Genomic DNA, 9,086 nt, shown 5'->3' on the forward strand with positions numbered 1-9,086 from the left:
AACGAAAACCTGGCGATAAATTGTTTCCCTGGTTTTTGTTTTTTTAACACTTGTAATTTAAGTGTTATATTAACAAACAAACAATACTGTAAAAATGTGTTTCTTGGTATGAAAGGGACTGTGTTTGTTTCAAGGTATTTGGGAATTTGATGGTACCTTATAGGTTTGTGCAGGTGTAGATGTTCTTAATAAAAATAGATATTTCTCCAAAGAGAAAAAAAAATGTTGTTTTGCTGAGAGCTGAAATTTAGGTCTTTCCTGCCCTGGGTATTAGAGGTTGGTTTTGGTGTTTAGCACGTAAGGAGAAATGTGACAGTAGTATCTGACAACTTTGTTGAGCCAGGCTTTCTTTAAAGATGGCGCCTGGTGGGGAGGTTTACCTTCCCTGCCCATCCTCTTCCCTGGATTTAAAAGAGCTATTGAGGCTTGCGCAAGCCCGTGCCCACCCATGGTTTGGGGTTGCTATCCGCCTCATAGAGCAAAGTGGAGGGTTTGTCCTCTGGGAAGACAAAGTTGTCTTCTCTGACAAAGCCTCCTACACAGCCCCCTTCGGCAGTCGCTGGAGTTCCAGGGCCGACTGAGGCCTGCTGAGGCAAGGTGTCCAGTCGAGGCGGAGAGAAAATACCATGATTGCAACTTGGAAATCCAGAACCTGCCTACAGAACTCAGCCTGGGTTCCATCTGAAAAGGGAATTAAAAAGAGAAAAAAGTGTGCAAAGTGTGCGGGCGCCAGTGCTCTGGCTCATGGGTTAGTCCTCTGCCTGCAGCGCTGGCATCCCATATGGGCGCTAGTTCTAGTCCCAGTTGCACCACATCCGATCCGGCTCTCTGCTGTGGCCTGGGAAAGAAGTAGAAGATGGCCCAAGTCCTTGGACCCCTGCATCCGCGTGGGAGACCTGGAAGAAGCTTCTGGTTTCTGGCTTCGGATCAGCCCAGCTCTGGCCATTGCAGCCATTTGGGGAGTGAACCAGCAGATGGAAGACCTCTCTCTCTGTCTCCTCACTATCTGTAACTCTACCTCTCAAATAAATAAATAAAAATCTTAAAAAAAAAAAAAAAAAAAAAAGAGGGGCCGGTGCTGTGGCGCAGTGGGTTAAAGCCCTGGCCTGAAACACCGGCATCCCATATGGGCGCCGGTTCGAGACCGGCTGCTCCACTTCCAATCCAGCTCTCTGTTATGGCATGGGATAGCAGTGGAGAATGGCCCAAGTCCTTGGGTCCCTGTACCCGCATGGGAGACCTGGAAGAAGCTCCTGGCTCCTAGCTTCGAATTGGCACAACTCCAGCCATTGTGGCCAATTGGGGAGTGAACCATTGGATGGAAGATCTTTCTGTCTCTGTCTCTGTCTCTGTCTCTCTCTCTCTCTCTCTGCCTCTCCTTCTCTCTCTGTGTAACTCTGACTTTCAAATAAATAAATAAATCTTTAAAAAAAAAAAGAAAGAGAAAGAAAAGTGGGCAGTCTAGTGGTTGTTTTGTAGCTTTACTTTGTTTTTCAAAGGAATCCCCGGGAACTCCCGCTGAGCGCCTCTCAGTTTTTCCCATTTGTCTATCAGAAGGCGGCTTTGTGGGGAAGCACTGATTCTTCCTCCTTCCGGACACCATCCCTCCTCAGTCCTTTTACAGCAAAGATTTTGTTTTTGAAAGAATAGTATTCTGTTTCTGTGCATTCCTGTGAGATCTCCTTCAGTTGAAAACCTCAGTTCTCACGCCATTCTATCACTTCATTTTTTCAGGTCCTAACAGTGCCTTCTAGCATGACATCCCTTCAAATCCATTATCACAAACTTAGTTCACCAGTGGATCCCTAGAGCAACGCTGAAAATTCTATTTACTCTTTTTTTTTTTTTTAAAGATTTATTTATTTATTTGAAAGGCAGAGAGAGAGAGACCTTTCATCCACTGGTTCACTCCCCTAAATGGCTGCAATGACAGGGGCTGGACCAGGCCAAAACCAGGAGCCAGGAGCTTCTTCCTGGTCTCCCATGTGGGTGCAGGGGCCCTACTACTTGCCCTAGTGCTCTCCCAGGCACATTGGCAGGGAGCTTGATGGGAAGTGGAGCAGCTGAGACTCAAACTGGTGCCCATATGGGATGCTGGCACTGCAGGCAGAGGCTTAACCTATGCCACAGTGCTGGTCACCAAAATAAATCATTAAAAAGTAGGAAGTTTTATATTTTTCCCTTATTTGTCTATATCCCCACAAAACTTTATCATAATGAAATATGTTTACAGTATAAGATCTTTTCCTCTTCTGTTATACATTGATATACACAAAATAGAAATTTAAAACTTTTTAAAATTTCTGTGTTCATTAGTTTCTTTCTTTTTCTGATGGCAGATTTAGACAGTGAGAGAGAGAAAGAGACAGAGAGAAAGGTCTTACTTCCATTGGTTCACCCCCCAAATGGCCACTACGGCTAGTGCACTACGCCGATCTGAAGCCAGGAGCCAGGTGCTTCCTCCTGGTCTCCCACATGGGGGCAGGGCCCAAGCACTTGGGCCATCCTCCACTGCCTTCCTGGGCCATAGCAGAGAGCTGGACTGGAAGAGGGGCAACCGGGACAGAATCCGGCGCCCCGACCGGGACTAGAACCCGTGGTGCTGGCCCATTATTTTCTTTCAGTATTTTTTCTGGACTGTGTTTTCCTTTCCATTGTTAGTGTACATTAGAACAGTAACATGCATTTATCAAATGTCAATACATAGTGAGGATAAAAATTTCTTAGATATTTCATATAATGAGATAGACAGGACTGATAGTTCTTTTAAATTAATATTCATTGAATATTACTGTATCTAGGCTAAAAAATAAAGTGTAAATCACTAGATCTTTTCTAATTTTTCATTTTTATTGATGTAGCACCAAGAAAGCTCACTCTGCTAAATAAATAGTTGGTAATGAAAGATGATTCTTCAGATTGTGTGTGTGTGTGTGTGGCACACTGTTCTGTTGTCAACTTGGTCAAGCTGCATATTACCCAGAATTCCCTTCCATATAATACAAGTCTTGTATGAGATTTGGGAGGCAGAGGGAAGCATTACTTCTGAAACTGTGGTCGGATGGGATAGGCAAACACAGAGGTAACTGGTGGGTTCTAGCTTGTTCTCATTGTCCTTTCCTCTGCTTCCAGGACTTCTTCCTGTCCATGGCCCTCATGACAACAAGGGCCCCAGCCTCAGCACCAGGCTGCAGACCCGCAGAGGCAATGGCTTCTCACAGCTTCCCATGACTTTCCAGCTCCTCGTCCTCAGCTCGGGAAGTCAGCTGGGCTCGCCTTGGGTCCCCCTGCCCGTGCTGCAGAGTAGACAGTTTGTCCAGGCAGCACCCTGGGCAGAGGTTCACCGACACAGGCATGCTGTGAGGCATTCCGAACAGGTCCCTGGGCCCCTGCGCAGCCAGTGCCTTTCCCAAGCACCATTGATTGGCTTCTCTCACTGTAGTTTTTTTTTTTGTTTGTTTTTTTGTGTTTTTTTTTTGGCACGCAGAGTGGATAGTGAGAGAGACAGACAGAGAAAGGTCTTCCTTTTTGCCGTTGGTTCACCCTCCAATGGCCGCTGCGGCCAGCGCATCACGCTGATCCGAAGCCAGGAGCCAGGCACTTCTGGTCTCCCATGCGGGTGCAGGGCCCAAGGACCTGGGCCATCCTCCACTGCCTTCCCGGGCCATAGCAGAGAGCTGGCCTGGAAGAGGGGCAACCGGGATAGAATCCGGCGCCCTAACCGGGACTAGAACCCGGTGTGCCAGCGCTGCAAGGCGGAGGATTAGCCTGTTAAGCCACGGCGCCAGCCACTCACTGTAGTTTTATATGAAGGAAATCATGTAGGATGTATGTTATATCTGGCTCCTTTCTCTTGAAATAATGCTTTTGCAATTCTTCCATGTTATTGTGTGTTTCAGAAATTTGTTCCTTTTTTTGCTTAGTATTCTGCTGAATGGATACACTGACATTTGTGCATCCCTTGAATGTATATTCCTGTTGTTTCCAGTTTGGGCTGCTGTGAATATTCCCATAGGAGTCTTTGGAGTAAACACCTAGAAGGGGAATTGCTAGATTGTATGATAAGTGTTTGTTGAACCTTTTACGATATTGCTGTTGTCCAAAGTAGTTGAACCATTTTATATTCCCAGCAGCAGCAGTATATGAGAACTCTGGTTATTCCAGATTCTTGCCAGTACAGGCACACCTCGTTTTACTGTGCTTTGCAGATATAACCAATGGAAGGTTTGGGGCAACTTTGCATCAAGCTTGTCTAGGGGCACCATTTTTCCCTCAGCCCAGATGATCTTCAGCATAATTTAGCAATAAAGTATTTTTCAGTTAAGGTATATACATTGTGTTTTATACATAATACTATATTTTACACTTAACAGACTAGTAAAGTAGTATAGTGTAAACATCATGTTTATATGCACTGGGAATCTTGCATTATTGCCATATTCACTTTATTGTAGCGATCTGGAACCCAGCCCACACCATCTTTGAGGTATGCCTGTACTTGGTGTTGCCAGTCCTCAATGTAGCCATTCTCAAAGTGTATAGTGGTAGCTCTTTGTGGTTTTAATTTGCACTTCCTTGTTAACACGTCATGTTAGCATTTCTTCAGGTGCTTATTGAACATTTGTATGTCTTTTATGACTTGTGTGTTTTGAAATATTTTGCCCATTTTAAAATTTAACAAAATTTTGTAATTTAAATTTTTTATTCTGGATCCACACCTTTTGTTAGGTAAATATCTGGCAAATATTTTCTCTGATTCTGGGCTTGCTTTTTCATTCTGCTAATTATAAAGCATAAGTATTTGATTTTGATAAAGTTCAATGTATCAAGTTTTTAATGGTTTGTGTCCTAAGAAATCTTTGCTTATCCAAATGTCACAAAGATTTCATCTAGAAGTTTTATAGTTTTCACTTTCATGTTTATGTCAATGGTGCACTTTGAGTTAATTTTTGTGTACTGTGTCAGGTAAGGATTGGGATTCCCCTTACCCCTTAGATATCAAGGTATTCTATCACTTGTTGAAAAATAATCCTTTCCAGGCCGGCGCCGTGGCTTAACAGGCTAATCCTCCGCCTTCAGCGCCGGCACACCGGGTTCTAGTCCTGGTTGGGGCGCCGGATTCTATCCCGGTTGCCCCTCTTCCAGGCCAGCTCTCTGCTATGGCCCGGGAAGGCAGTGGAGGATGGCCCAAGTCCTTGGGCCCTGCACCACATGGGAGACCAGGAGAAGCACCTGGCTCTTGGCTTCAGATCAGCGTGATGCGCTGGCCGCAGCGGCCATTGGAGGGTGAACCAACGGCAAAAAGGAAGACCTTTCTCTCTGTCTCTCTCTCTCACTGTCCACTCTGCCTATAAAAAAAAAATAAAAAAAAATAAAAAAAGTCAATGTATCCCAATCAAAATCTCATGAGGCATTTTTGTAGAAATTGACAAGGGGATTCTAAAATTTATATGGAAAGGCAGAGAACTCAGAATAACTAAAACAAGCGCACTGTGGCTGGCGCATTGCGCTGATCCGAAGGCAGGAGCCAGGTGCTTCTCCTGGTCTCCCATGGGGTGCAGGGCCCAAGCACTTGGGCCATCCTCCTCTGCACTCCCGGGCCACAGCAGAGAGCTGGCCTGGAAGAGGGGCAACCAGGACAGAATCCAGCGCCCTGATCGGGACTAGAACCTGGTGTGCCGGTGCCGCAAGGTGGAGGATTAGCCTGTTGAGCCACGGCGCCAGCCAGATACATTGACTCTTTGAATATTTGGGGAGAATTGATATCTTAACAATATGGAATCTTCAGAATCCATGAACAGCATATAGTTCTCTATTCAATTACTTAAATCTCTACTTCATTTCTCATAGCAATGTTTTTCAGCTTTCAATGTTTAATATTTACAGGCCTTGTAAATATTTTGTTAAATTTATCCCTACATATCCCAATTTTTAATGCTATTACAAATATATTTTTAGATTTCAAATTTTAATTCTTCATTGCTAGTGTATAGAACTACACTTGTCCTTATGTTGACTTCGTATCCTGCAATTGCTAAACTTATTTATTCATTTTTGTAGATTCCTTATAACTTTTTACATACATGCTCATATCTTATGCAAATAAAGAGTTTTGCTTCATCCTTCCCAATCTGTGCTTGTTTCCTTTTCTTGCTTCACTTCACAGACTAGAAACCCAGTACAATGTTAGATGGAAGCAGTGTGAGCAGATACCCTGGCCTTGTTCCTGGTTCTAAAGGCCAAGCATTGGGGCGAGCATTTGGCTTAGCAGTTAAGACACCTGCAAGCCATATCTGAGTGCCTAGGTTCAATTCCCAGCTCTAGCTCTTGAGTCTGGCTCTCTACCAGTGCCAGTCCTGGAAGGCAGCAGGTGATGATTCAAGTAGCTGGATTCCTGCCACCCATGTGGGAAACCAGGAATGAGTTCCTGGCTCCCAGCTCCAACCGGTCAGCCTGCCCAGTACCAGCCGTTTGGGGTATTTAGAGAGTAAATAGTAGATGGGAGTGCTCACACTCTCTTCCCCCCCCCCACCCCAGAATAAAATTTTAACACTCAAAAAGTTTATAAAAATAAGAAAAGGGGAATGCATTCAATATTTTACCCTTTTCCAGTCATGTTCCTTTACTGTAGATCTGCAAGTCTAGCCATCTCTCCTTGCAAGCAGAATTAACAACCAGATGCTCTACATCAAGTTGTGCCCCCTGGAGGATTTCCTTTGATTGTGCTGTGGTTGGTTTGAGGTTCATGTGCTGGAAGCGTAGTCCCTAACGTGGCAGTGTGAGGTGGTGGAACCTGGAAGAGGTGGAGCCTAGTAGTGGTTACCGCTGTGGTGCTGCTGCTCTTAGGATCAATGTAGTTCTCATGGGCCCTCACAAGGTTGCTCGAGAAAGGATCACTAAAAAGCAAACCTGGCCCGAGTCACCACCCACAGCTTCCTGTCCCAGCGTGTGAGCTCAGTCCCTTATCCCAAGGGACAGCCTAATGCCTTCGTGTCTGACTTGGGACCAGATGTGCCTCTCACAAGAAGCTTGTTATACTGGTAGATGCCCTGCCAACTCTTGTCTCACCTCCATCCACTTTATTCCTACCAGGATAGCTTGGTCAGGTGGGATACGAGTGTCCCGGTGTTCGAAGCATTCACTGGTGCCCAGGGCATTACCTAAGCAGTATATTTCTTACGAATCCCAGAGAGAAGAAGGTGTGGCTTCCCTGGGCCAGTGGGAAGGGAGAGTGGTCCAGGGCATTCACACTCAATCGGCGTCAGGGAACGAGAGAGGGGGCAAGGGACCAGTGGGCCAAGACCTTCACTGGTGCTCAGGGCATTACCTAAGCAGGTTTCCTGAAGGGAGCTGTACTTGGAAGGTTTCCAGCAGACACAAGTGCCGTGGGGTCACACTGTGCCTGAGAGGTGGTGCCTGCAGCACAGCTGGCACTCTGTAGGCTGAGAGGGTCAGGTAGCTGATACCCAGGTGTTCCATAGCGAAGTGGTCACCAGCAGGTGGTAGGACGAGGCAGGTCCCTGGAGGAGGTACAGTAAAGCACTAGGGGGCCATGGAAAGCCAGAAAATGTGTAGAGTGCTGGGCCCTCTCTTGCAATGGGACAGAGCTGACTTGTATTCAGAATGCATGTCGGGGCAACCCCAAATTCCAATCATTCACCAGAGATACCACAGCTTGGCTCAGAGTCCCAACAGCCTGCCCTGTGGTCACACAGCCTCCTCTCCGCCACTGCCACTTGCAGCTTTGTCACTTCTGCTGGGTCACAGGCCAAGTGCAGAGCAGCTTGCTGAGCAGGCACAGCTCCCGACAGTGCCTTCTTTTGTTCTGGGCCCTGTGCAAAACTGACAGCCTTTCAGTTTATTCAGAAAATGGGTCAGAGAAGAACATCCACATGAGATCTCACCTCCAGGGTCTGAACCTATGCCTCTCTGAGTGCCAGGAGGGGGCAGCTGCACTTCTCCTTCACCTTGAGAGAGAGAGCCCAACATGCCCCAGGCTGAGTGACCCCCAGAAATCTCACTGAGCGTGTGTGTGTGTGTGTGTGTGATTTGTTTCCCACTCTCTGGCAGACATTTGCTTCATCAAGGTGGCTACAGTAGCCGTTCCTTGCAGTCAGCATGACATCATCAGTGTATTAGACCTGCGTGGTACCCTGTGGGGCGAGAAGAGAACCAGGTCCCTGCAGACTAGATATGACAGATGACCAGGGAGTGAATACAGTCCTAAATCTAGATAAGCAACAGGGATTACTGGCCCGGCTAGCTCAAGGCAAACTGCTTGTGATGGTCTTTACTGAAACTCATCGAGGGGAAAAAATGTTCATCAGATCAATAGCAGAAGGCTTTGTTCCAAGGGAGGCATTGATCTGTTCCAGCTATGAAACCATACCTGAAACAGCAGCTGCAATTGGAGTTACAACCTAATTCAGCGTAGAATAATGCACATCACTCTCTAAGATCCTTCTTGGGTCTGCACAGACCAGGGAGCTAAGCCGGATGGGAACGTGGCAGAAATCCTTCCGGTCGGTGACTCGGGGCACTGAGTCGGCAGTCCTCCTAAAGGAATGCCATGTTGCTTTGGGTTCACCGTTTTGGTAATCAGAGGCTGGTGTTGATGGGTTCTCTTCTTCCACCCTTCATTTTCCATTTCCTCTCCCAGTTGAGTACAGTTTGTCTTGTTTCCAAAACTTACACTTCCTCATCAGTAAAGTGGGTAGTGACGCCAGCCCTGCCTGCGTTGAGGGTTGTTGTAAGGATCGCATGAGATTGCAAAAGACACATTGTAAACAGCAGAACCCTCTACAGGGTGTCAGGAATAATTGCTGTAGTTATTATTACCTCTCCTCTCCCACTTACATAGAAAACTTGAGGTCATAATCCCCACATTGCTATTTCAGTCAGGATTCTTTTTATTGCTTTTTCTTGTTGCAAGTACTTGGAATCCACTCAGAGTAGTTGAAGCATAAATAGGGAATAGAACCTGAAACACACAGGAATGTCTCAAGAAACTCATGATTCCGGGGCTGAAAATGAACTAGAACTTCATGTGGTACTGAAGCAGGAACTGGAGAAGCATTAAGACCATA

Source organism: Lepus europaeus, chromosome 13 (assembly GCF_033115175.1).
Source record: "Lepus europaeus isolate LE1 chromosome 13, mLepTim1.pri, whole genome shotgun sequence".
NCBI classification, from domain to species: domain Eukaryota; kingdom Metazoa; phylum Chordata; class Mammalia; order Lagomorpha; family Leporidae; genus Lepus; species Lepus europaeus.